A 16,628-nucleotide genomic window follows, 5' to 3' on the forward strand; every position below is an offset into this window, starting at 1 on the left:
ATTTGCTGCATAAATATATCTATTGACAAACCATTTACGTCTTTGATTAAGGATGAATAAGTATTGAAAAATTGTGAGTAGCTATATCCATGATTTTCACATTGTTCCATATAATACATTTAATAAATATTTAATCTAATTTGTTTAATAGACAACATAATTTGTTAAATATTTGGAACATAAAAACTGATCCCTATACATAATACTTCCAAAAAAATAAAATAAAGCGGCAATATATAATGGTGCTTTTTTGAAAAAATTCCTGAGTTTGTGAATATTGTAGAATAACTAATCTAGGAAGAGGTATACCAGTTGATGAATGTCATTACATATTAGTTTATTATTTTATTAGTTTGGTAGTTTTTTTTTTTTTTTTAAATTCCATTATACATTATTTAATTTATGTTAATCTTTAACCAGTTAAATTATAATATATTATTATAAACTTTTTTATTTTTAACAAATAACTTGGCAATCAATTTGACTGTATATTTACTGAAATTTATTAATTTCAAAAAATCCGTGCCCTTAACACTAACATATGAAAAAGTTTACCGAAATATTTACTGATGGTGTGGTAAAATAAAATAATATGTTATTAGTTGTTATGTTATTATTTTATTAGCTGAAAACACTATTTTTTTAATTATTTATTATTAACTAAATTTTCTTTTCACTTCTTATTTATTAATTGTTACAGATTTATTTATTTATTTATTATTTTTTTAAAAAATAATATTTTAAAATTTTTGTATTTATAAAAAATATTTTTAAAATTTCATATTGATTTTCAAATTTGAATATTCAACGTTTGTCGATGTCTCTGACTTGTTCTTACAGTTGTCGTTGTTTTTGTATGGATCGCTGTAAATAAGCTTCAGAGGCCGTACAGCAGAAGATTCCGTCAAATAGCTCCTTAGAGGTCGGGTTGAATTGACTATACGTATATTATTTTATGATTGATTCACTAATTATTTTGTATGAATTCAATTTTTTTTTGTCGTATTACCCAAAAAACAATTTTTTTTTCACAGAAGTCATATCTTTTATGTTGTATTATTTAACAAAAAAGTTAATAATAATAATAACAATAACAATAAGCAAAGATAGAGAATAGATTATGAGGATGGTGAATCCATCTTCCATCAAAATGATTTGGGCACCAAATGGTATTCTAGGGGGGCCACTGCATTAAAAACAAGTAAAAAGTTTTAAAAGAAAAAATTTGATCGTATAGAAACGGTATAAAATCATAAACTGATTTTTTTTTTAATTAATAATACAATGTATAGTGAGTATTTATATTGATCACAGCAAATGTACAAAATAAATATGAAATACAAAATATATACAACTAATAACAACCAGATGAGGACAGCAACAGGTTAAGTAGCATGGTTATCTGCTGCAACTAAAGCCACATCACTATCATGTCCCCTCAAGATTGGTGGTCGGTTACAGACAGCAATCTTAGACCAAATTGACTAGAAGGAATGCCGAGGGAGAGGTTTAGTAAGTGTATCAACTAATTGATCTCGACTGGTGATGTGTGATACACGCATTTTTCCAGAAGAGACAAGTTCTCTTACAATGTGGAAGTCAGTGGAGAATGTTTAATCTTGGAGTAAAAAATTGGATTGGCACAGAAGTACGTAGCACCAATGTTGTCACAATAAACCGAAGGAGGGTGAGAAAGACAGACATGAAGTTCAAGCAGAAGAGATGTGAGCCAACAAACTTCTAAAACCGTGTTCGTAGCCGCTCGGTATTCAGCCTCTATAGATGAACGGGAGATTGATTTTTGCTTCTTGGAAGACCATGAAACAAGATTGGCACCTAAAAACACAATATAACTGGTTGTAGAGGTCTAATCATCTCTATTTCCTGCCCAATCCGCATATGAGAAAGCATGCAAAGATAGAGGTGTATCTGATCATAGGAGAAGATTGAAAGAGGAGGTGCCTTTAAAGTAACGTAATAGTCTTTTAGCAGCAACCCAGTGATTCTCAGATAGTTGATGCATGAATTGAGCCAATTTATTGACTGCATAAGTTATATCAAGCCGAGTTAAGGACAAATATTGTAAACTTCCAATAGTTTTATGATAGAGGGTTGCATCAACAGCTTGAGAACCATCATGAAGAAGGAGAGAAGTTGAGGAAGCCATTGGTGTAGACACTTTATTGGCATCTTGCAAATGTGTTGCTACTGGTAAATCCAATATATAGGTTCTTTGAGATAGAAATAGACCAATAGTAGTAGGAACAACATCAATTCTAAGAAAATAGTTAAGAGGACCCATATCTTTGAGAGAGAAGTGAGTAGACAGCTGAGAGAGAAACTGAGACAGTAAGGGAACATTATTACCGGCATAGACAACATCATCTACATACACTAGTATATACATGGTCTCACGGTTATGATGATACACAAAGAGTGAGGTGTCAAACAAGGATTGTGTGAATCCAATCTGTAGTAAAAACTGTTTTAACTCAATATACCAAGCTCGGGGTGCTTGCTTGAGACCATAGAGGGTCTTTTTCTGTTGGCAGACATGATGTGGATTATCAGAATCAACAAACCCATGTGGTTGCTGCATAAACACTTCTTCTTGAAGATTGTCATGAAGAAAGGTATTATTAACATCTAATTACCGGATGGGCAAGTGAGAGACATCAGTAGAAATAGATGCAAAAAGAGCATTAAAAATAAATTTGTCCTAGTGGTTCCAAAAAACTATAGGGTGTATTTGGTTGAGAGCTAGTGTTAGAGGAGGAAATGAGAAGGAGAGAAAAAGGACATGATAGACTACCATCCACATAACCGTATATGTCATAAGCAATAAGAAGTGCATCCTGTTGAGCACGCCAAGGGAAGTAATTTGTTGATGTGAGTTGAAGGGGGACTTGTGAGGTAATGAGATCAGAAGTATCGGTAATCCCAATATGAGACAAAGGAGTGGAAGAAGACATGGATGCCATTTATGACTTTTGGTTTTTCTCTCAGTTTGTTTGTTTATGTATATATATATATATATATAAATATATACGAAGAAACGTAGTACGAGAGAAGGAAGAAAAAGCCCAAGAAGTAGAAGACGTATAAAGTGCTTCCTTTATCAAGACATAAAAAACAAAAAGAAAAAATGGGGCAGTTGGTATATGGAAGAAAAAAAAAAAAAATCTGATAAAAGTGAAAAAAAACTCTTATACCCAGTGAAAAAAATATCGATATCGATGAAAATATCAAAGGTATGAATTTACAGAAATATCAATGGAAATGTCGATATCGATGAAAATATCGATAGGGTTACGGAAACTGTAAATTTTTAATTTAGAATACAAATTTTGAGATATAAAATAATTAATATAATAAAGTAATATAAAAATTCAATAATTAGAATACAATAATAATAATAATAAAATATAATAAAATACTTATCCAATTAAGTATATATACTAAAATTTTATATAATATATAACAAAAAAATTAACAATATTATTTATTTATTTTTAAATAGATAAAATCAAATTTATTAAAAAATAAATAAAATTAAATTAAACACTAAAATAAAAAAATAAAAAAAATAAAAAAATAAATATTAAAATACTACATATAAAAAAATCATGTATTATTCTTTATATAATATAATATTATCATATTATTATTTTATATTATTTTATTATAAAATATTATCGTATTTATTTATTTATTTATTTTTTTCTTTCTCTTTCCTTTCTCCCCCCATTTCTCCCCCCACGTGGAAATTTCTTTCTTATCCTTTCTTTTTATTCCTCTCTTCGCGCTTTGTCTTCTTCCTCTCTCTCTTCTCTGTCAGATCACAACCAATCCATATCATAGCCGATATCTTTCCAAAAAATCCATCGAAATCGAACGACTTCTCCATTGGAATTTCCACCATATGCATCCAAAAAATAAATTCCCGACTAACTCTTTTGTTTCTAGGCGAAATCCATCGAATCCGGTGACATTCCAACAACACCCATGATAGAAACTTTTTTTCCCCTTCTTTCGATGTCAAAAGTGATCAACAACAGACAGAATCGGTCATTTTTCACCGATATCGTCGACATTTGCTTCACTGCTTATACCATATAAAAATCGTGTAATAATACAATATACAGTAACTATTTATACTGATAACAGCATATATGATATGTACAACATAAATATGAAATACAAAATATATACAAATAGTAACACCCAGATAAGGACAGCATGATTATCTGCTCAGCTGAAGTCACATCACTATCAGATGGCCGTATGAAAAAAATAGGCAGCGCCTCCCTACACCCTCTGAGACCAGTACAAAGACCACGACAATTATTGCTGCTAGGCAATTGGCATTTTTATTTTTATTTTTTTGTTTTTCTTTTTGGTGAAAAATAGCTTAAGTATAAAAAAGAAAAAAAGTTTTTTTTTTTGTTTTTTGTGGTTAATGATTTCATGCTCAGAAGTCAAGTGCCAGGTTCTTTCATAGTGCCCAAAAATGATTACAAAAGCGCGTGAAATGCCTGCTAATTAACACCGTGTACCGCAACGAGCTTTTAAACCGTGTTTGAATAATAATAAAGTTTATACGAACCTAATTTTTAAAAAAAATAATAATTTTTTTATTTAAATATTTATTTTGAAATAGAAAAATTTGAATTCAAAAATTTAATTTTTAATTATATAAAAAATTTATTTTTATTTATAAAATATTATTTTAAAAATGTCAGAGAATTTAATTTTAAAAATTTTTAAAAATATAAATTTATCTATAATTTATTAGATAATATTCACTTTAATTATTTATAAATTTTATTTTTTATTTTTTATTAAATATAATAAGAGAAAATTTGATTAATAGAAAAAGTTGGAGGCTTCTCAAGTTTGAAAGAAAATAAAAATGATTGCCGCGTAGAAGGTACAATTGATGGGAAGACTAGTAAATTGGATGCCAACCAGGCAGCTTTTTGGTTGGGTTGTTTGTTTGTGAAAATAGCGATTTCTTTCTTGTTTCCTGGGAAGTCACTTATTGGGTTCGATCATCGTGCCCAAAATAATCTGTCTATAAAATATAAGTATTGTCGCAGTAGCATTTGGTCTTACATGCATAACAATTAGAAATAAATAAATATGGATAAAATAAAATGATGAGGAAATTAAAAGGAAGGTGGGAACTGAGATTATAGACTACATATATATATATATATATATATATATATAACACATCCTTTTACACACTGGAGGCAGAGGAAATTTGTGTTCATCACAAAGAAGGAGAACATAAGAAATTCTGTATTGCCCCACTTTCTGTAATCTGACACTAGCGATTCTCTCCAGGTTTTTTTGCTTATTTGCACCAGGTGAAGAATCTCTCTCCTTTATTTGTGGAACACCTACTCTTCTCTGTTGCTTATCATTTTAAATTGCAGTGCATTTTCTTTCTTTGTTTAATCAAATTTTTGTTCTTTGTTCTTTGTAATTAATTGGTCTAAATGGAAAGCATATATTCTCAAACGGGTATAATATTAATTATCAGTTTTCTTAACAATCAATGAAGCAAAATTTCACTGAATGTTACATTGAACATTATCTACTCTCACTCAAAGACTAACTTGTATTGATACAGAAAAAATGTTTTAATTTGATAAAATGCATTACGATGTTGAAACTGTAATATTGTTAATATTCTGTATTTTCTTTGCAACCAAACAGAAACTAAAGAACTCACTAACAAAATGAAAGGAAACAAGTAGAAAAAAGTAGAGAGAAAATAGTAAGTGTTTTGCTTTTAGTTTTTCATATGGAGGGAATTCGGTGTTGAGCATTTAGCTTGAATTTGTCGTTCATAATAATTTGATGTTTGTTTTGTTCTTTCTTTTTTTGGTTGAATTTGTTATTTTAATGATAAAAAAAAAAAAAAAGCCTGCAGATTTTGTTACTTGAACACCAACAACAGAAAGAGGGCAAAATGGAAAGTAGCGACGGGTTCAACATTGAAAGCCCATATGTTTCGCTTGCGAATTCAATGAGAGATCAGTTCGATAGCTTGCCTCCCATATCCTCAGCATGTACTATCTACAGAGTACCTGACCGTCTGAGGCTTGTGAAGGAAGAGGCCTATATACCACAAGTAGTTTCTATTGGTCCTCTCCACCATGGCAAGGATAGCTTAAAAGCAATGGAAGAGCACAAAATGAGGTATCTATGGAAATATCTTGAACGGACCAGGGAAAGCTTGGAGAATTACTTAAAAGATTGTAAAGGAAAGTGAACCAAAATTGCGCTCCTCTTATGCAGAATCCATTGGATTCAGCAGCGATGAATTTGTACAGATCATCTTAGTCGACTCTGTCTTCATTATCGAGGAGCTAAGGGACAGCTTCCCCGTACCTGAAGACGAGCCTGATCGGATATTCAACAAGCCATGGATGTTGCACGATGTAAGGCTTGACCTGCTCATGCTTGAGAATCAGTTGCCGTTCTTCATACTTGAAAAGCTTTATAAGCCTGAGAAAATTGAATTATCTTCTGGACAGACCGTGAACCTTTCAATCATTGAACTTTCCCACAAATTCTTCACAAAACAGATACCTTTGGAAGGGACTGAAGAAAAGTTCTGGAAAATCAAACGTGATAATGTTGCACACTTTGTTGATTTGCTAAGGAAGTTGTATATACCATCGAACCCACTTAATGGAGAGAAATGTAGAAGTGTAACTGCTCCCAGCATAACAGAGCTGCACCTAACTATTCCCAGCGTAACTGAGCTACACCGTGCAGGAGTTAAGTTCAAAGTAGCATCAAGCAAAAACTTGTTTGATATAAATTTCAAAAATGGGAATGGGATTCTTGAACAACAAGCGATGAGGTAGAAGTGACCATTAGAAATCAACTAGCCTTTGAACAATGCCATTGCAAGGACAATTATCTGAATGATATGCTATTCTTATGAATCGCCTTGTTAACATTGCAAAGGATGTGGATTTGCTTGTAAAACATGTTGGATTAATGCTCTTGGAGCAAGTTAATCCATGATTAGGAGCCTTGATTAATAATGAGCCGTAGGATCCCCAAACTAGTTCATTAATTGACAGAACCCATTTAATTGATAATTAAGATACAAGAAGGAGCTAATTAATTTGGCCCAAGGTGTTATTAAACCCTAGGAGGATTAGGGTTAGCAGTCTATAAATATACTGTTTACTAGCCTACAGTTAACAAGTTTAACGTATTATTTTCTAGAGATTTAGAATCTTAGTAGAAAATAAAACACCTTGAGAGAAAAACAGAAACTGTGAGTTTCAGAGGTTTTTTCAGATTAATCTTCTTGTTTCTTTTGTGATCAGGTGCGCCCATACGCAGATCTGTCGTTTAGAGAATAGTTTGGAATGTTCTACGCTAAAGGTTAGTAAACTTATGGATTATGACATAATTTATTGCACACTTTATTCAATCTCGATCAGGCTTCCGCTGTGTATATGATAGTAGCAATTGGTATCAGAGCCGTGATTGAATCGGTGTGTGATAAAACGAATCCATTTTTATTTTTTATGTATATATGATGTATATTAGATATATGACATCTAGGATTCTATTATTCATGTTATTTGTATTTTTTTTTTTATTATGAATGAATGATTTGGTTTTGGCTTTAATTCATGGTAGATTTTTGCTTGTATATTTTTTTTTTTGGGGAATGTAACAAGGAGGCTAATCATAAGATTATGGTTTCCTCCTTAATTGATTTACTTATTTATTTTTCCTGCAATTTTATTTGATTTTTTTTTATATGTAAATTTGGATTTATTGGAAAAATATGTAAAAGTACTTGAAAAAAAAAATTGTATACTCGTTGCTGTTCATCATTTTTCGTGTGTATTAGAGCTGCGGCTTGATAGATCAACATCATAAGAAGTTGAAGGACACGAAGGAGGATCGGTGGGAGGAGAACGGTCGCCGGAAACACCTGCACGGGCCCACATGCGCCACTCAAAGCAGCTGAGAGTGGGATTCACGTGCCTGAATTCATTAGGCACGTGGAGCCGTGTGCGTGATCGGATTTTGATGATTTTTTGTGGGTAGATTTCTTATTTGGGTATCTACCTTCCTATAAAATTTCATGGTGATCCGAGTTTTGTGTGGCGACTGGCGGCGGTTTTGGTGCTCGGGATCAATAGGGGACTTGTTAGGGTTTTGTGTTTTTTGGGCAAAAAACCCTAGAAACCAATTCTAACTTGGCCCATACCCCATTGACTTGCAAGATCTGAAGAAAAGAAGAAGTACGGGCCAGATATTAAGTTGGGCCTTTTGGGCCTATTGGGCTTGTAATTTTTCTTTTCTAGGAAACCATGGATTAGGGCCTATTAATTATTCTATGTTTATAATTGTTTAAATTATATGGATATAACATGTGATATGTGCTTAACATGTCATTTAGAATAGGTGGTGCCATATAATTGCATCATTTGATATATACATGTGCATAATAATATTTGTTTTATCTAGATAATATTATTATGGAAAATCCTAATTAATTAATGTAAAATATTGAATGGGTGAAGGTTTTAAAGAATTAATTTAATTAATTTGAAACCTGCGGGCTCCATTAAGGGTCCAATAATAAAATGGTTATGTGATGCCCCAACAGATAAACATGACCAGATTTTATTGGATTGGATCTAAAATAATTTCAAAATTTTAATAAGGTTGTACGGCCCAACGTCGACAATACTTAGATATTAAAGATAATTTTGAAATTAAAATTAATGGTTATTACATTCAATTTTAATGACATTAATAATCCTCCCAACGAAGCTCTGTTAGTGTTATTAAAAGCCCAGAGATTATTGAAAAAATGGTTGATTTTAAGATTAATTTTGAATGATGTGTGTTTGTGTTATCTGAGAAGGCTCTGTCTAAGGAGGTAGGTTTTTAAGAAGTCTGAGACCCAGCTCACCTTTCCCGGGAGTTGACTTGGTAGGACATTATACATATCGGGTTCAAAAAGTTTTAATTTTTTAATCAATTTTGAGTGGTATATTTTGGCGTTATCTAAGAAGGTCTATTTAAGGAGGTAGGTTTTTAAGGAGTCTGAGACCCACCTCACCTTTCCTGGAAGCTAACTTAGTAGGACATTAAAAAATACCATGTTCAAAATTTAATTTATTATAAATGTTTTACCCAACGTAAGTATTTGTAATGGAAATTAAATTATTATTACAATAAACATTAATAATAAGTAGTTTAAGGGATCTACATACTTGTATGTTTGTTGTGTTGATAACGTGTTAATATGTGTGCATTTTAATTTTCAGAAAATGGCATCCTTTAATCCTCTAGCTACAATTTTGAATAAAAAACCATTGGATGGAAATAAGTACGACCTATGGAAAACCAATCTCTATATTGTCCTTGATTTTGAGAGAATTAAATTCATTACAACAACTTCGAAACTCCAGGAGCCCGCTGCTAATGCTTCAGAGGAAACTAAGAAGCAATTTGCAGATTGGCAACGGGCAAATGTAACAGCTCGCTGTTATATTCTTGCCAGCGTTGTAGAACATTTGCAGAAGCAACTTGATATTCTGGAGTGTGTGTCAGAAATGATTCAGACTCTAGATAGGATGTTTGCTAAAAGTAGCAGTATTGCTAGACAAGTAGCTATAGGGGCATTAATGAACACTCGCATGACTGGAGGAAGTGTGCGGGACCATTGTTTAAAGATGATGGTGCACATCAGTACTGCGGAAGTGATGGGGGCTAAGCTGGAACAAGAGATGAAGATAGACATGATCTTGGAATCTTTACCGAATAGCTTTAGTCAGCTCAGAATGAACTATAATATGAACAAACTAAAGCTTACTCCCGTTGAACTGATGCACGAGCTTGAGAGTGCTGAAAGGACTCTTGGGAAGCAAGAAAGTGCTTATCATATTGAAAGTTCTTCAAAGCCTAAAGAAAAGCCTAAGTGTGGAAAGAAGAACAAGAAGCAGAAGGGAACAGATCCAGCTGTCAAACCGGCTGCAATGAAGAAGCCGAAAAGCAAGTGCTTCAAGTGTGGACAGAAAGGTCACTGGAAAAAGGACTGTCCTAAATCAGGTATGGGTAGTCTAAATGTTGTTGAGGCTTGTTTAGTGGAGAATTACAATGACAAATGGATCATTGATTCAGGAGTCACTACCCATGTTTGTTACTCTTTGCAGTGGTTCAAACAAAGCAGCCTACTCAATAAAGGACAAAGAAGCTTGAAGTAGGGAAACGGAGAATATGTCTCCGTAATGGTAGTAGGACTAGTGGAGTTATATTTTCATAATACAATTTTAAGTTTATTAGACTGTTTATTTGTTCCGGATTTTAAGAGGAATCTGGTTTCTGTTAGTTGTTTAGTTGAACATGGTTTAACAGTACAGTTTAATTCCTCAGTTTCAATAAAGAGTAATAATACTTTTATTGGTTTCGGATTATTGATGAATGGTCTATATTTTTTAACTTCTTTGTCTTATAGTATTAATGCCATTGAAATTAATGATGATGAGCAACTTCCCTTATCTAAGAAAAGGAAGGTTTCAAATGAAACCTATCTATGGTATTTGTGATTGGGTCATATTAATTCTAGCAAGATTTATGGTTTGGTTAAAAGTGGAATTTTAAATTCCTTGATCTTTGAACCTATACCAGTATGTGAATCATGTTTAGAAGGTAAAATGACAAAGAGGCATTTCAAGGCTAAAGGAAATCGTGCCACCATACAATTGGAATTGGTACATACTGATGTATGTGGACCAATGAGCGTTCAAGCAAGAGGTGGGTATGAGTATTTCATCACATTTACTGATGACTACTCAAGATATGGTTACTAATGCGCTATGAGTCTGAAGCTTTTGATAAATTTCGAAAGTATAAGGCTGAGGCAGAAAAGCAATTAGGTGTCCATATCAAACAGCTTCGGTCTAACCGAGGCGGTAAATACTTGTCTGGAGAGTTCAAGTCTTACTTGGCTAAAGAGGGGATCATTTCTCAATTATCATCTCCTGGAACGCCCAAGCAAAATGGAGTCTCTGAAAGGAGAAATAGAACCCTTTTAGATATGGTGAGGTCGATGCTTAGTTATTCATCATTACCTGAATCGTTTTAGGGATATGCCTTAGAAACAGTTATATACATACTAAACTTGGTTCCATCTAAATCTGTTTCAAAGATACCCACAAAATTATGGAAAAAGCACAAGCCCAGCTTAAACCTTATTTGGATTTGGGGTACCCCAACACATGTTTTAGCACAAAAATCTCATAAATTGGAATCTCGTACAGAAATGTGTATATTTATTGGCTACCCTAAGGGAACGAGAGGTGGAATATTTTATAATCCAAAGGAAAAGAAGGTGATAGTAAGTACTAATGCCACTTTCTTAGAAGAGGATTATATGAACAATTTTAAACCTAAGAGTAAAATGGTTCTTGAAGAGCTTGACTCAGTTCGAGATCCACCAAAAACTCCTATTTTTCCACCCCTGTTTCCTGTTGATGTTCAAAGAGGGGAAAATGTACAAAAAGTACCCGAAGGTGAACAAACACAGGAAATAGCTCAGGACTAAATTCAAGAAACTCAAGAACAAGGATATAATGAAGAGATTGATAATTCACTTGAACCATAAAACTTGGATCCTCCTGTACATGTACAACAACCAGTGCAGCAAACTCGTAGTGGGAGAATGATACGTAAACCTGTAAGGTATGCCTTGTGAGGAGAGACTTATCAAGTCATTTTGGATAATCTTGATGACGACCCTACCATATACAGAGAGGCATTGAAGGATGTTGATGTGCAAGAATGGAGAAAGGCCATGGACCGTGAGATGGAATCTATGGATTCTAACTCAGTCTGGTCTCTTGTAGAAGCACCTAAAGGGGTAAAACCAATTGGGTGTAAGTGGATCTACAAGAGAAAGAGAGGACCAGATGGAAAGGTTGAAACCTTCAAAGCTAGATTGGTGGCAAAAGGTTACACCCAGAAAGAGGACATCGATTATGATGAAACCTTTTTGCCAATAGCCATGCTTAAATCTATCCGTATTCTCTTAGCTGTAGCAGCAGCTCTCCATTATGAGATCTGGAAAATGGATGTCAAAACAGCTTTTCTAAATGGAAAGCTGGAAGAGGACATTTATATGTAGCAACGAGAAGAGTTTATAACAAAAGGTCAAGAGCACATGGTTTGCAAGTTGCATAGGTCTATTTATGGACTTAAGCAAGCATCCAGATCATGGAACATCAGGTTTGATCAAGTTATCAAATTATATGGTTTTGAGAAAAGCCCTGATGAACCATGTGTGTATAAAAAGATTTAAGGAATAGTTATTATTTTTCTGGTTCTTTATGTAGATGACATTCTGTTAATTGGAAACAGTGTAAAAGTGTTGTCAGACGTAAATGGTTACCTGAAAAAGAAGTTTGATATGAAGGACTTAGGTGAAGCTAACTATATTCTAGGAATCAAACTTTTATGAAACCGGAAGAAGAAGATGTTAGCTCTATCCCAAGCTTCCTACATTGATAAAATAGTGACCGGGTTCGGCATGGAAAATTCCAAAAAGGGACTTCTACCCTTTAGACATGGAATTCATCTTTCTAAGGAGCAATCACCAAAAACTCATGAAGAGAAAGGACTCATGAGTAAGAAACCTTATGCTTCGGCTGTTGGTAGTCTCATGTATGCCATGCTATGTACCAGGCCAGATATCTGTCATGCGGTGGGAGTAGTAAGCCGGTACCAATCAGACCCCGGAGTAGAATACTGGACTGCCGTGAAACATATACTCAAGTATTTAAAGAGAACAAGAGATTATATATTGGTGTATTCCAGTAGGAGTCTTGAAACCCTTAGTTATACGGACTCTTATTTTCAAGGGGATATTGATTCTAGCAAATCAACATCAGGATATGTGTTTATCCTAAATGGAGGAGCCATTTGTTAGAGGAGTGTTAAACAGACTTGTGTTGCTGACTCCACAACTGAAGCTGAATATGTAGCTGCATCTGAAGCTGCAAAGGAAGCTGTATGGCTTAAGAAATTTCTTTTGGATCTCCATGTGATACCAGGTGTAGATCGGCCCATTACCCTTTACTGTGATAACGGTGGGGCCGTAGCACAGTCTAAAGAACCCAGGTCTTACAAAAAGCAGAAACACATATTAAGAAAGTACCACTTGATCCGTGATTTCATTGATAGAGGAGATACAGTGGTTACTAAGATAGCATCTAAGGAGAACCTAGCAGACCTTTTTACTAAGACTCTTCCTGAATAGGTCTTAAGAGGATTCCGAACTTACTTTAGAGTAAGTGGGAGTTGGTTACATTTATGCTCTAGGAGCAAGACTAATTGTAATTTCATTTTCTGATTTAATGTATGGATTTTCAATTCTTATGCACGTTTTATTTTACGTATAAGGTCCATATTAATTATGTAGTATATGATCATATGGATATGTCCATAGAAGACATGGTCATAGGTTCTTATAATTAATGAATTATCTCACAGTTGTTAAATAAAGTTGGGCACTTTATTTAGACTGTAATATTTTATGAAATAATCTGTCTTGGTTATTATAAAATATTGGAATGAATTATGGTCATTCTGAGAGGATCGGAAGAGATTTAATTAAGGATAAATTTATGTGAAATGTATTAATTCTCAGGCGATATTAGATATGTTATTTTTCTTAATCCTGAGTATATTATAAATAGGTAATTAAGTGACTATGGTTCTTTGAATTATCAATAGGTGAGGTCTAATTTTGAACGGCCAATATCTTGATGATTTGGGAATTATGGTCCTTTGATTGCTAAGTATTTATGAAATATACAAAAAGGAATTTGTATGAAATATTCTCTTGACATGTTTCGGTACTCGGATGTTGAAAGTCACTGGCCAGTGCATTGGATCCGTTAGAGAAACTGATAAGTTAAGAGAATAAATAATTAATTGATTGACAGAAATTATTATCAATTAATTATTAATATTTTACAAAGGAAAAATACATTTAATATAAATATTATTAATCTTAGAGTTAACATTTGGGCTTTTAGTGGAATAGCACCGGATAAGATTACGGTCCCATGCTTGCTCAGAGCAAGTGGGAGATTGTTGAATTAATGCTCTTGGAGCAAGTTAATCCATGATTAGGAGCCTTGATTAATAATGAGCCGTAGGATCCCCAAACTAGCTCATTAATTGACAGAACCCATTTAATTGATTATTAAGATACAAGAAGGAGCTAATTAATTTGGCCCAAGGTGTTATTAAACCCTAGGAGGATTAGGGTTAGCAGTCTATAAATATACTGTTTACTAGCCTCCAATTAACAAGTTTAACGTATTATTTTCTAGAGATTTAGAATCTTAGTAGAAAATAAAACACCTTGAGAGAAAAACAGAAACTGTGAGTTTCAGAGGTTTTTTCAGATTAATCTTCTTGTTTCTTTTGTGATCAGGTGCGCCCATACGCAGATCTGTCGTTTAGAGAATAGTTTGGAATGTTCTACGCTAAAGGTTAGTAAACTTATGGATTATGACATAATTTATTGCACACTTTATTCAATCTCGATCAGGCTTCCGCTGTGTATATGATACTAGTAAAACATGGAATTGTGGAAAACATGTAGAGGGACAGCGCTGAGGCAGCTACTCTGATAAACAAACTCGGAGATGAGGTTATAGTGCAGATGAATAATTTCTATTTTGCTGGTATTTTCAAAGATCTCAATGTTTATTACGAAACCCCCTGGCACAAATGGAAGACGAATTTGAAACAGAATTATTTCAACACACCTTGGGCACTTGTCCCTTTCATAGTGGCTACTCTTCTCATCATTCTAGCAATCATACAAACGGCTTGTTCTATTCTCCAAGTGAGGTGGAGATAATTTTTGAAAGTAACAAGGATTGAACCAAGACCTGCAACTCCTATATTAAGCTGAAATACTATATTTCCTAAAAGCTAATGTCCATAAATCATTTATATATCTTCGATTGGAAGAACGAATTGCGGGATTTTATTGTTTCTCGATCTTTCATTCTTGCTCTTTGATTTCTAATCTAAGAAATGATAATGTGTTTATACATGTTTTAGCTATTTTTGCAACTTGAATGACTGGATACTCTTAACAAACTACTACAGACGGCTTGGACGACATGATATTGATGTCAGTTAACTGGATACTCTTAACAAACTAGTACAGACAGCTTGGACGACATGACATTGATGTCAGTTAACTACGAGCTAATTAACTCAATTCCCAGATAAGAGTTAACCCATATGTCACATCAACTCATTACAGATTATCAGTCACAGGAGTCATGATCTCCCATCATGACAACAGCTTCCGTGGTTGAGAGAGGATGTCACAAGGTATAGATGGTGCCTAACGTGACGCTGCTGACTCCCAATATACTTGACTTACCGCCATGTATGGATGTGGATTCAATGATGATTTGAATTAAAAGTTTGACGGCAAAATACTTCACAAGTAACTCCTCAAACTATAAAAATAGCGACGGATAAGATTGGCCCAGCATTTTGGCGAAAAGTATAATTCCAGGTCACCTTCCCTTCCCCTTCAAATAATAAACATTGTAATCCCTAAAAAATAGTCCTGTAAACCATACTATCATGTTGCATATTGAAAAACCACTATTGACAATTTTGTAATTTTAACGATACCGATGATACATTTTAATGGGGTTAAATTTAATTTATCCAATGTTTAATTTTGACTATATATTCGTATTTTATATATATATATATACATATACATATATATAAGAGAGAAAAAAGCTTCAACTCAGAACAAACTGAAATTTTTTAAAATTCGATTTTAAATTGTAAGTTCAAGTCATAGCAAATTGATTTCCTTAAAATTGGATTTTAAATTGTAACTTTTAACTTTTTACATTTGGGCAAACCTATACTTATTTTCTCAGTGCAAGTAATATAATCTCAGTGTATGACAGTTGTTCGGACTTGAGATTAAGTGTATATGAGAGCTGTTACGTTGGGAATATATTTTCAACATAAAGTAAGCAACTTATGATATATTTTAATTATTGAAGATGCTACCTTAATTAATGGATTAATACTAAAATTTTAGTTGAATAATTGGTAATTCTTAGCATTTGTGTTACTATGTGTCCAATATAAGGTAGCAACTAGATTCCCAACATATCAAAGCTATATATCTATAACTATATATAAAAGGTGAATGTGCAATATTGTTATCAATTTTCGGCCATCCTAAAATTACCAAAATACCCATAATTTTTGTATTTGCATTATTCACTGCTTTCCCTCTCGCTTGAGGTGTATGTTATTTGTGAAAACTCTCTCTCTCTCTCTCTTGCTCGAGATGTGTGCTTCTCTATGAAAATGAATCTTTAATAAAGTGCTAATAATTATTCAATTTCTAACAATTACTTAGCATATATAAACGTCCATGAGTGCCATAAAAAACAAAAAGGGGGAAAATTACTTTAAGTTACAATACCCAAAAAAATAAAATGAAGAAACACAAAAACATATATGAAGTCAACTTGGCAGCCATCAAATTTCAAAGCCAAATGCCC

The 16,628-nt window shown here is 33.2% G+C and overlaps 1 pseudogene; it reads left to right on the forward strand.

Moving 5' to 3' along the window:
• The first annotated feature begins 5,116 nt into the window (after window positions 1–5,116).
• On the forward strand, window positions 5,117–14,932 carry LOC125422935 (UPF0481 protein At3g47200-like; annotated as a pseudogene).
• The last annotated feature ends 1,696 nt before the right edge of the window (window positions 14,933–16,628 follow it).

This window comes from Ziziphus jujuba, chromosome 5 (assembly GCF_031755915.1).
Source record: "Ziziphus jujuba cultivar Dongzao chromosome 5, ASM3175591v1".
Classification (NCBI taxonomy): Eukaryota; Viridiplantae; Streptophyta; class Magnoliopsida; order Rosales; family Rhamnaceae; genus Ziziphus; species Ziziphus jujuba.